Source organism: Manacus candei, unplaced genomic scaffold, assembly GCF_025592945.1.
Source record: "Manacus candei isolate 608988 ecotype Guabito, Panama unplaced genomic scaffold, ASM2559294v1 h1tg000015l, whole genome shotgun sequence".
NCBI classification, from domain to species: domain Eukaryota; kingdom Metazoa; phylum Chordata; class Aves; order Passeriformes; family Pipridae; genus Manacus; species Manacus candei.
Window position 1 is genome coordinate 26,198,030 of NW_026138063.1, and position 12,404 is coordinate 26,210,433.

General features: G+C 49.2%; 1 protein-coding gene and 1 pseudogene across 5 annotated transcripts in view; one reads left to right on the forward strand and one right to left on the reverse strand.

The window, feature by feature from the left end:
* Positions 1–1,892: 1,892 nt before the first annotated feature.
* The window catches only part of LOC127468440 (NADH-ubiquinone oxidoreductase chain 2-like), a 194,661-nt pseudogene continuing 184,149 nt past the window's right edge, over positions 1,893–12,404 (reverse strand).
* The window catches only part of ST6GAL1 (ST6 beta-galactoside alpha-2,6-sialyltransferase 1), a 40,783-nt gene continuing 38,324 nt past the window's right edge, over positions 9,946–12,404 (forward strand). The window contains exon 1 of one of the 5 annotated variants that reach the window (XM_051781583.1): positions 9,946–10,094. The gene's annotated coding sequence lies outside the window, so the exon portion shown is untranslated. The other 4 variants (XM_051781581.1, XM_051781592.1, XM_051781586.1 and 1 more) reach the window with 4 other exon arrangements.

Here is a 12,404-nt window from a genome sequence, read left to right on the forward strand (position 1 = left end):
CAGAAATATAAACATTACTTATCTCTGGCCTCAGATGCATGGTTTCCAGTGGACTGTGGGTCTCCAGAGTAATTCTGGTGCTTTTAGGGATACTGTGCTTTACCATAAGTGCTCTGGTGCTAGTGTGCATCCTGCAGAGCAGGGTTTGCCATCAGCAGCATTCCACAGCTCTCTCCTGCAGCCAGTGCCAGACCTCTTCTCTGACCCCTTGAATCCTCCTGTACAAGCGTCCTTCCTGGTGCCAGAACAACTGTGGCTGCAGCCAATCCCCTTCCCATCCTCCTCTGCAGCATCTCCTCACCCTCCTCGGGAAGAAGGGAAGCACGAAGGATGTGGAAGGGCTGAGGCACAGACAGCCCAGCCATCAGAGCCTGCACTTTGCAAGACAGTGGGAAAAGAAAAAGTTTTTTCGGATCCTGACCCAGAGATGTAACCAGTATAACTTAGAGTTCAAATATTTTATTTTGATAACTTTGATTAGTTAATCTGCTGATGTTTCAAAAGGAAGTCCTGGGTATCTCCTGAGCCTGTGCTGCACCAAATGCACAGCATTAGTGGAGCCACACCTCTGATAGGGGGGTTAAAATTCTGTCTGGATAGGCTGCTTTTCTCTTTTATTTCTGCTTTTGTCACCTTCTCTTTCCCAATTTTTTTTCTGAGAAACCAGCAGTCATACAGTAACTAGTGCTACTGAGCGAGTCCATGGGATGCATAGTGAAGGACAACTATTGCTCTAAAAAGCATGCAATGCTGTGAATTTTAAAGAGAGAAAACTTAAATTATCCTTTTCACAAGTGGCAATGCTGGGGAGTCTTCCGGGAGCAGTGGGCAGGAGGGGCAGCAGAGAGGAGCCTGTTCTTGCTGGTGTAAGAGAACAGCAGGGCCTGGCTGCTCCTAGGGCACCGACCCAAGCAGTGCAGTACCAAACCGGCTGGTGATGCTGTGGTGCTGAAATGGTACTGAGGCAAATGCTGCATTCCATCTGCTCCTGGGAAGAGGCTGAAAAGGAACAGCCATCGGCTTGGGGGTGCTGCTGCCTTGTGTAAATCCACTGCTGTTTGTCTTGCACTCCTAATTGGCTCCACGCAGGCAGCAGGAGAGGTGGGTGTTGGTGGGCTTGGGTGTCCTTCTTCTTACGAGCCTGGGGCAGCAGCATGACTGCAGACACAGGGAGTGGTCAAAGATGTGGGAGTCATGCGGTTGCCAGTCACCGAAGCGACAACAGACTTTTCCTCTTTGAGTGTTTCAGAAATCAACCCCAAGAAAGTGCATCTTGATGTTAAAGCACAGTAATGGATTGACAAGCTGTCCTGACAACCTCTATGCTATGCTTGTAGTAGAAGAAATTCCAGATATTTTATTAGAACACGAGGCTGCAGGGCTCAGGGTGAGCATTGGCTCAGTCCCAGTCCCCAGTTTGTCACACCAGGGCTCATTTGGAGTAAATTTGCTGTGATGCTACAACTGCAGCCAAGTATCACAAGCATCAGTGTTCCTGGAAAGTGGCTTTCCAGGTGCTGCTGAAGTAGATGCTGAGTGAGCTCTTCTTAGTCCTAATTTGGACACAGATTAAAAATCCAGCATGCCAGACAGCTGCATCTTATTGAATACCTTGCCTCCCCTACTGGATTTTCTCAAACAAGGATCCACAGTTGTTGTTGTCTCATGTGTAGCATGGGCTCAGGACATGCTGTCATCAGCATTTCCAGCACCCTTATACAACAACCTCTTCTTGCACTTCTTCAGGAAACCAACATCAAGACTGAACATGAAAGAATTTTATTTGTTGATCTTAAAATCCTCTTAATAGCAGGCTCAAGAATGAGAAAGAAAAAAACCTTGACTTTCCAATGAACCATCATAAAAGGAGTGACCAAATACTGCTCACTACCCCAACCAGTTCTCTGGAAATCTTAAAAATGTAGAATCTGTGACATGTTGCTGTGTTGAGCAACATCATGGTGGGACTGTGGTGGAGTGTCTCGGACACAGGATCAACAGTGTAAGGGCTGTAAAATCTGTCCCTGAACTTCCACATTTGTGACTTAAAATGCAGGTACTTAGTTGGCAGATCAGTTCAGGATCTCAAGGTGTAAAGCATGGTAAGGATGTAGGTACAGATACGATAATAAAACTATACCCAGGAGGACCAAGGGGAAATTGCAAACTTGTAATGTCAATGACACGTGGCAAAAATATTCTGCTGCTTCCCTGCTAGGGACAGTGGAAAGCCATGCCCTTTCCAGCACAGCATTGCCCAACATCAAGTAGCTAATTACTTCAGGAAGGAATTTTACAGTTTCATCAATTCAAAGCACCATTCTGGATTTAAAGGAAAGAAGGGGTCGAAGGGTAACACAGAGTTTGTAGAAGCAGGCAGGAACAGCATATAGTTGGACATCAGCTGGCTTATCATGAGTTCACTAAAAAGGAAGGTAAGCAATAATTTCTTTTCTTAAACCTTGTCTAATACATCCTTTAATTTCAGCTCTGCTTTAATTTCAGTCAGACAACTCTATCGATTAGATGAGAACACCCTGCAGAAGTGTGGAGCCTGCGCAAGGCCCATCATCCCTGTGTCTCTTTGCCATGGACAAGAAACGTGGAGAGGTGATGCCCTCTCATAAGCAGAACCAAAAATCCCTAGTCCAACCCAAAGCACTCCTTGCATACACTGGGATCGCATGATGAGTACAAAAAACACTCTGTGTTCCAGATGAAACTAAAAATGGTTTCTGCCAAGGCCACTTTTTTCTGTTCAGCCTGTTCTGAGTTTTGATGTATCTTTAAAGATTTCTTAGACTTACTGGGTTGAGTTCAACTCTGCACATTCTTCAACTCTGCACATACATACACCAGATAGAGTAAGAAGAAGAGAGTCTGGACACACTGTTCCTTCAGTAGGAGATGTTGCATTTCTTTGTTCAGGACTCTGAGGAGTTTGTCCCGATGAGAACTACTTTAAAATGTTTCCTTGACTTTATTTTTCCATTAACTAAGTTTTTTGATGTGTGTTTTGTATTTTTTTCCCTAACAACTTTAAGACAAATATTTTCATTAAAATTCATCAATAGAAAAACTTCAAAATGAGTGGTTTTCATGTTGGAGTTCTTGGTTTTCATTAAAACATTATGTTACCACTAAGGGCAGGTGCTGACCAAAGTGTCAGATCTTTTCTTCGGGGTCTGACCTTGGAGTGCCTTGTAATGAAATGGTTTATTGCCCACAGTCTAATTGCTATAGAAAGCCAGCCAGCCCCAGATCAAGCTCATTTGATTTTTGAGCCATGTGGTTTGTTTGCATTTCATGGAGGACAAGAGGACAAAATTATAACACTCCTGTATAAGCAACTTTTGGCTCAGAATATTTCTCTGGGCAAGAAAATAGAGACGCTGCAAAACTTCAGGGCACTGTGACCATGTCAGATGTGCTTTTATGTTTGACCTGTGGTGGTTTTATAGTACAGAGAGGAGAAGCACAGGGTTTGGTGTGTTACTGCTTCAGGGCTGTGCAATTTACCTCCACAGAGAAGGCTGCTGCCTCCTCCCCTCTCCAAAAAAAAAAAAAAAAAAAAGCCAAAACACAAACACTTAAGAGACCCCACACTGTGGTAGAGCAGAGCCTGTGAAAGCTCTTCACTTGCTTCAGTGCAAAGTCAGGCAGATTTGGGCTGATTTTGCACAGAAGCAAACTGCTGCTCTTGGAGCTGAGCCAGAGAGGTAATCCAAAGATATCCAGAGTCTGGATTACCACGACAAAAACAAAGTTTTGGGGCTATCTTCAACCAAAGTCTGACTGGGGACTGCTGACAGCCATGTCTTGGGTCTGATGGCTACACTCCCATGTGTGCAGAGGGAAGGGCAGCTCTTCTGCAGGCAGGAAATCTTTAAAGGATGGCCACTGACCTCTGCTGACCCACAGGAATGAACACTCACCGTGTAGTGGCTGCAGGCAATTGCACTCTTCCTGCCAGCCTGAAAAAACAAGCATCTGTGAGAAATAACACAGATTCTGCAAGGAGTCTCCTCTTGCCCATGAGTCTGGGCCGGGGAACTCTACTCTTGTCCAAGGAAATTTCTCTTGCTCATCTCTTGACCTCCCAAACTGTTGATTGTGCTCCAAAGAAGACATCCCCCTCCTCCAGAGCACTGATGGGGCTGCAGTACACCTCACCTCCAGAAAATGAGTTTGGGAGAAATTACCACTACTCCCAGTCCCTTTCTACTCAAACAGCTTCACACGGTAAATCCTGATTGCCTCCTGCCGCTGCCTTTGTAGGTTTATGGCTCACAGGGTCAGTAGCACTGGACTTTATTCCACACTTATGATATTGCTTTATTGCTTTGTGCAAGAAGTAATTTAAAGATGTTTTGATTACACTTGAACTTAACTAGTCTAAAAATTGTTTTTGGGGGACAGCGGGTTCTGTAGCAACGGCAAGGGCCTCAAGTTCTCCCGCTGAAGTTCTCTTCTTTCATAGAAAGGCTAACTTAACAGTTTTTTAACCATGATCATGATAACGTGCAGAGGTGAGGGGAAAAATGTCACTTGTAATCTGATTCTGCTAAGCTTAAAAGTATGTGAATTTTTCTCTTACCTAAATAGCGCTCAATGCTATTTTCTTCCTCACTTTATACTCATGAACGAAAAAGCTGAAGACACCAGCAGTGTACATAATCATGTTAGGATGCTGATTGCAGGAATCATTTTAGGTCTTAATTGTTCAGACTTGAATCTTCTCCACTGTGTGAAGAAAACAAAGAAAATGCTACCTGCAGTTTATTTTTAGCTTGGCTGGAACATAACACCAAAGGGAGTGGTGTGATTTTTCTCATTGGCATGTTGCTGTGCATCACGGTCTGGCTTTGGAGCAACCTCCTCCTGTGCCAGCCTGGGAGGAGGTGGGAGATGAACAGGGCTGGGTTACCTGTGTCTTTGCCTATGCCGTTCTGCCCCACTGCTGTGCCTACAAGATTGCTGGGAAATTATAACCACAGCCCAGTGAGGTTATAAGACAGTGTATGTGGGGTTGTGCTGCACCCAGGCCATGGCACAGGCCCCTGGAGGCAGAGGACAAGTGTGGTCAGTCACTGTGACCAAAACTACATGGGAGAAAACCCCACTTATGTGACTTGCTGTGATGGGCTCTGCTCAGACTGCTGGTTAGGGGCTGGATCGTGCAGTGAATCCAGCACCCTGCCAAGCCCTGGTACATGAGGTGTCTGGGCAGAGGGAGGAGTGACTGCTGCATTTAATACATGCCGTGTATTTAAACTGACATGTATTTAACTTTCCCCTCAAGCTTTGGCTCCTGCTGTTGAGCACAAAGGGGAACCTGGGCTGCTCTGACAGGGAGCTGAGCAGACAAAAAGGTGCATCCCTGGTGAACCACGTCCCAGCTCAGCCTCTGGCCCCCTCTCCCTCCTCTGACAGATGAAGGGAGGATGCAAGTTCAGAGGCTGCTGTGCCACCCTAAACTCTGTGCTTGTGCAGTAGAATTGCAGAAGAAAGCCTGGCCCACAGGCTGCTGGGATTTGTGCTACCCATTCGCAGACAGATAATTCCCGGATCAGAGTGAGATTTTGCTTTCTTCTATAGGAGACAACTCAGTGACACAGAATTTTCCAGGAAAAAAAAATGGGATCTGCCTGTTTTAGCTTGGGCTGTGTGTGGACTTGCATTTATAACATCTGAGACTGTGATCTGAGACAACTGAACCTGCCTAATTGTTGCTGTGTGTATACACTGCGTGTGTGCCAGCAGGGATTACACATCCTCCTTTCTGGTTGCTTTTGCTGCCTGGAGTCTGCCGTTTCTGCCATAGTCAAATGCATCACATTTTTATTGAATAGCAGTGTCCCAACAAAAGAGAGAAATGCAGCATAGGCATAATGAATCACAGGCTCTGGTGGCCTCGCTCAGCCCCAGGAGACTGCAGCTGGCCAAGGGAAGAAACACCGTGGTCTAACTCCTGTTTTTCTTCACTTTTGTCTGGAAAGTGCAGCCATGGGAATTAGGAAAACAAGACTTATCCTGCCTGTGCAAGAATCCAACGCTCCTAAATGGGCCAGGAGAAGAAACGTGTGCAGGAGGGCAAGGAGGCTGAGTGGCATCATGCTCCTCTCTGCTCAGCATCCCTCTCTGAGCAGGGGTCTGGCTGCTGCTGCTGCCTCGGAATCCTGGCCAGGGGCTGGCTGGGCACTGGTCATCCCAAAAAATCCTTGGTCAGTTCAGACCATAGCAGGCTAAACACAAGCTGCCAACAACACCCCTGTGAGCAAAGGAAGTGAAATGGAGAATGCAGACAGAAGGGCACTTTTACATCCCATCCAACCCTTTCCCTCTGCTCAAGCCAGGGCAGGCTTCAGGACAGGTGTCAAAAGATAAAGCCTGACTGGAGAGGAACTGGAGATGGGCAGCAAGGAAGACTGGAGAACTTGAAAATGTGACCTGTGAGGACAGGCGGAGTGAACTAGCATTGGTTAATCCAGTGGAAGGAGGACTAGGGAGATGAGTTAAGCCTTTAAGAGTATAAAAGACTACCACAGAGTAAGGCAGTAAATTGATCTCCCACTGGGAATAGGGGAAAATTGCAATAATATTTTTGAAAAGACATTGAGAAAAGCTTTCCAACTGCAAGATAAATAAGCACTGGAAAAGACACAGGTTGGCATGTCTCCACCAATAGATGTTTTTAGGACCACGTTAGACAAACCTCTGTCAAGAATGCAGGTTTTGGCAGCAAGGACGGACAATGTGGCTTTTTGAGATTAGTTTCAATATTTTTTGTTAGCTGGTTTCACTGTGCTGAAGCCAGAAGCTTCAGGAGAAAATTTCTGCCACTGCACATCCCAAGCATGGTGGGACTTCCCTGCAACTGCTCTGCCCAAGCATGTGTGGTTTTCCTGCAGTTCAAGGACAATCAGGTCAAGCAGTTGAGAAGGTGGCAACTTTTTATCATAAAGCTATTAGAGCTTTAAGCAAGGAATTAAGGGATTGAAGATGTGACAAAATATTTTTTCATGTAAAAGACACTCAAACCCACCTTTATAGGCCTCTCAGTAAAGGAGTCTTTGAGGAAGATTCTTTTTAACAGCCCCATAAAAGCATTATCTACCGTTCCCGAACTTCTAATATTAGCAGGCATGAAGCATAAATATTAATTACTTCATTGAGCAGCTGAGTGCTCATCTGGGAGGTTTCTAGCAATGCACAGGTAATTGTGCCCCCTTCCCACTGATTCAGTCATGACTAGAAGTCACATGCATATGGCCCTGGGGGCAAAGCTCTCAGCCAGCACCCAGATGTGCCTGCTGCTTTCCACCAAACCCACTGAGGGCACTGGACACTGGAGAATCTGGAGAATCAGTAACACTGGGACATCCAGCAGCAGCTGCCAACGCTGAGGGGGTACAAGAATCCCTGAACTGGATTGAGATGTGGTTTATACAGGACAAGAGCACACTAGGACAACAGCCACCTTTTTATCCTGTTTCTCTTCTGAGTCTGCTCATCTCTTCAGAGTGACGAATAGAGAACAATGACGATGACTCCCAGCACTTTTCCCTGAACTGCTAGTTCTTCTGCAGCATAGGAAAAAATGGCTTGGATGAAGATGCTGATGCCAGCTTTGTTCTCCATAAAGAAGCTCTGCTGGAAGGTAGGAGTCATCAGCCTGAAAAAGCCAGCACAGCTCAGCATATCTCTCCGGAATTTGGATGCTCTCCCTTGCTTCCCCTGTGGTCTCCTCTGCTGCTTCCCCGGGGGCATGGCAAGGTGAGTGGGTGAGGTTCCCCCCCCACCCCCCAGAGGCTCCTGGACTCCAGCAGACTGTTTTCAGTTATCTGTAGATTTTATGAGCATTTCCAAAGGTAGGGGAAGGTTTCCTTCTGCCATGTGTGGTCCTTCCTCTGGCACCGTCATGGTCTGAAACCTTGGTACAGAAAGAAGGGAGGGATGAACAGTGTCAGGAGGGGAGGGGAACTGCTTACAGTAGTTTGGAGATTTCTGTACTATCCAGGCAGGTGAACTTGTTATGATCCATCCTGCAAGCAGTGCAGCCCAGAAGGAACCTGAGATGGAGCCAAGGACCAGCAAGAAGGGGACTTCTGCGAAAGAGGAGTGGGTGGAGGGGGAGGCAGAAAGGGGAACACTCCAGTGTTCCCAACCTGAAGCCCCCGAAGGGAAGGGCAGGAAGCTTTTGTGCATCTCCTTGCACGGACAGCATGTACCTACCTCCACACAATCTAAGTGCAAAAGGACTGGGAAGATGCTCAGTGAAGGATCTTGGCCCAGGCTAAAACCTTTCCGAGCAAACATCCACATAAACATACCCCACTTAGTGGTAAATGTGGGCTGGCCAGCTGCCTGTCTCACTTAGATCCCTACTCAAAGAAGCTGCAGACACTCATCTGCCTTTGGGTTCAGCATATATGTAAAGTTTAACCAGCTTAGAAAGGCCAGGAAGTACCCTAAATGACTTTGCCTGTGCAGGAAAGTGTCTGCCTGCTGTGAAACCTCAGCTCCGGTGCTCATGCTCCAACAACAGTGCTCTCAGCCAAGGGGCCGGAAGTGCACAGGGTGCTGTATGTAAACTTGTCCAGGACCAAGCCCTGTGCTCCAGCCTGGTCCAGGCAAGCATCAAGAATCTGCTCCCCTGATTCTCCCAGGCAGTGCATCAAACTGCTTGCAGAGAGCTCCTTATCCAGCTTCTCTCCTGGATGCAGCCCTCTCCAACCAGGAATTGGCTGCATCACACATGAAAGCCGTGTCTCCCCCTTCGATTTTACCCCCCCAGAGCCTGGTTCAGACTGGTACCAGCCTTAACGGGAGTACCTGGGGAAAGGATGGAGTTACAGTGTGAACCTGCATTCTGCAACAGCACTGTGGGCTATTTCTTTCCTGAGGGTTTATCTAGAAAAACTTTACCTGTCCTTGCAGATATTTCATCTTCTCTGCTGTTGGAAAGCCCTTGGGAAGATTTTGCTTTGTCCAGTGGGAGCAGAGGTACGTTGTGCAGCAGAACATCGTCTCCAGGCAAGGTGGGAATAATGCACAGTGAGATGCTGATTTTGGACACAAACTTGAAGGATATAACCCCAGACCAGATGCTGACACCTTTCAAGGTGAAAAACATGGATACACCTCAGAAACAGTTTGCTTGCTCTTTCCAGTTGAGCAGTGGAAGTGCAGCAGCCAGGATAGGTACAATGTACCATCTCCTGCAGCCCTGATTGCCCACAATGGGGACTGGTGCTGATTTAAGCAGGACCTTTGTTTTTGGCTTGCATGGCCAGGACCCAGAGTTCAAGCTTTTATGATCACAATAATCAGGTTACTTTTCCGGGACGCTGACAAATACACAGTTTGGCAAAATGTATTGCACGCACAGATCCCTGCTCACGCTTGTACGTTTGACAGGGAAGAGGCTGAAAGTAGTTAAAGGCTGAGGCAATTTTAAACCAGCCAGTACCCGTGTGCCCCGTTTTCCATGCCACGGCCATCCCTCGGCGGACCCAAGAGAGCCGTAGGCCAGAGGGCTCTCCCGGGGCGGCCCTAAAATAGGTGCTGGGGGAGGCTGCCTGCGACTCGCTAATGAAGTATTGACGTATCTGCAGTGTCTATTCAAAATGAGTCCGTAGTGATGGAGCTGGATGGCAGCTCTGCCCGTGCCAGTAACAGGGGACGATCGCTTTTTGCGCCTTTCCAGAGCGAGATCCCCGAGGCCGGTGGGCAGGGCCAGCGGTGGGGCTCCCACCCGAGGGTGCTGCGGAGCGTGGGGACACGTGCGGCACCGAGCGAGACCCTCCCCAGCCTGGTGTCACCGCTGCCCGGGCTAAAGGGGTGCCCGGGCTGTGCTGGGCTGGGCTGTGCTGGGCTGGGCTGGGCTGTACTGGGGGCGGCCGGTCAGAGGCACCGCTCCTCCTCTCCGCAGCTCTGCCGTGGTGGGAGGACGGCGCGGGTGCGGAGGATGCCCCGTACCCGCCTAGCTAGCCGGGCTGGCGGCGGCACCTCCCCCGAGCGGCGGCCCCCGCCCCCCCACCTCAGCGCCTTAAATGCCTTGGCCGCGGCGGCAACAAAGGCGGGCGGCGGCGGTGAGTGAGGGACCGGCTGAGGGGCGGCGGGGCCGGGCTGGCGGTGAGCGGCGGCGGGGCCGGGCTGGCGGTGAGCGGCGGCGGGGCCGGGCTGGCGGTGAGCGGCGGCGGGTCGGCGGTGACAGAGGCATTGCCTGAGGGGCCGGCGTGGTCGCAGGTGCCGTGGGAGGGCGGGAAGGGCCGCGCCCAGCCCGGCCCCGCCGCCCTCAGGGGTTTCGGCTTCGGCGTGAGGCGGACCCGCGCGGGTGGGTGGGCTCCGGGGAGCGGCGCCCGGCGGACGAGCGCCAACTCGTAACTTTATTAATTCTTATTATTATTTATCCCTATAACCCCATCAATATAAACTTCGAAGCGACAGACGTGTGCTGCCGTGGCTGCCCTGGCTCCCCGTCCCCCCTGCCCCAGCTTCTCTCCCCGCTCGGCGGGGCTTTGCCAGCACAAAAGTCGGTGGTGAGCGCGGAGCCCGCGCGGTTCCGCCACTGAGGGAGAGAGGATGGGCGGGGGATAAGGCAGATCGCGGCCCCTGCCTTCCCTCCGGCTTGTGCTTACCATCGCCTAAATTTTGACAGATCCTTGCTGGCCTGGGTCAGCCCGCACGGACCTGCGAGTTGTAGCAAGGGATACACGCTCTGAGTAATTTTAGAAGTAGCTGCATTCGTTTTTAATAGCGCACAGCAGGTCAGGCTGCAGAGAGAGTGAATAACGCGTGTCTTCTGCCGTGCTCTAGGCTTTTGTTTCAGGGCAAATCTCTGTTGCTGTGTTTATGAGCCCCCGGTAAATCAGGGCGGTAGAAGGGGAGCAGGGGCTGAAGGAGTGGGAACTGCTGCTGCTCTTTGCTGTTTCCATATCCGCTTGCTGCAACTGGATCTAACGATGGACAGTGTCAAAACAAATATCTGAGAGCGGAAAGGTGCCATCGTGGGGCAGCTGGATCTAGCAGGACATTTTCTTGGCTGTGAGGGAGTGAGAAACCAGAGCTGCCTGTTAATATGTGAGGAATGAATCTAACTTGCTACGTGCAGCTCCTCCTTTAGTGGCATGCTTACAATACTGCACTTGCCTAAAGACTGGTAGCTAACCTAGCGGGATTTTATAATGCTCCTCACACAAAGGATTGTGGAATCATTTTTCTGAGCTGGGATAACCTTAAATGTATGGAGGACAGTGATTTAAGCCTACATCATCCTCCTGCTTTCAGAGAGGAGTCTGTGGAAGGAGACCCCAGCAGAATGGGGCAGGTGTGTTCCTGAGGGGAAAAGGGACAGCTTTCTGTCCTTGGGTTTTGCTGCTAAACCATTTATTTTATTGAGCTTTGCTGTGCATCTTGGAGAGTTGCCCTCATCTGCTGGGGTCCAGGACAAGGTAACAAACACACATCCCTTGTGCTTCATCACTGTGTCAGGGAAGGTTTAGGTGAAGCTTTAAATAAGTGAGGAGTTCATATAGATAGGAATGATGCTAACTGTTCCTTAGGAGGAAGAATATTACCAGGAAAAATCTTCCCCAGAAGGCCCCTGGGACAGAGGCCAACAGTGTCTAATGAGGCAAACTTTCCTTATGAGCTGCAGTTCTTAATGTTGGAGGGTGAGGGCTTGAGGGGTTGAAGTCAGCAGACCTGGGGACCTCTGAGAACAGACAGCCTGTCTCCCGGGCTCCTTTGCTCTGGGCAACTGCTCTCCTTGCTGTGGCACAAGCTGCTGCTCTGGAGGTGATGGAGGTGCTGAGTCCAGGTAAATCATCTATTTCCTTATGGTTTAGCAAATGAGTTGGTTTGGTGATGGTGCTGCAGAGACAAGCAGCTTCGCAGTGCTGAGGTGTTGTGCTGGGGGACCTCTGGCACAGCTGCTGTCAGTGTTGGGGACAGGACAGCTATGCAGGAGTGCAGCTTGGTTCCACATAAATCTATTTGCTGGCTTTCTTTCCTTCATTTAGTGCCAAAATGTGTGCCTCTGACAAAAGAGGTGACTTGCCTGAAAATGGAGATGGACCCCCAGTGCAGTGAGCTGCCGTGTAACCACTGGAGCTGCAGTGCTCAGCTGGGCGTGTATGTGTCTTCTGCTGGCAGCAAATGTGAGGTTTCAGAAAACAGGAGAAATATGTGATCATCTCTACCTAATTCCTTGACACAAAGGTGTTGATGAATCTCTGATGAGCAAGTTGCTTGCTCTGGTGGCTACTGTTTGTTTGCAAATACTCTAATTTTGTTAAAACCAAACAGTGGAAATGAAGGTGTATCGTCGTTCTCAGAGACCTAGTTTTCTAGGGACAAAATAGGCAAGTACTTAAACCTTGGTTTGCAGTGACTGCTGG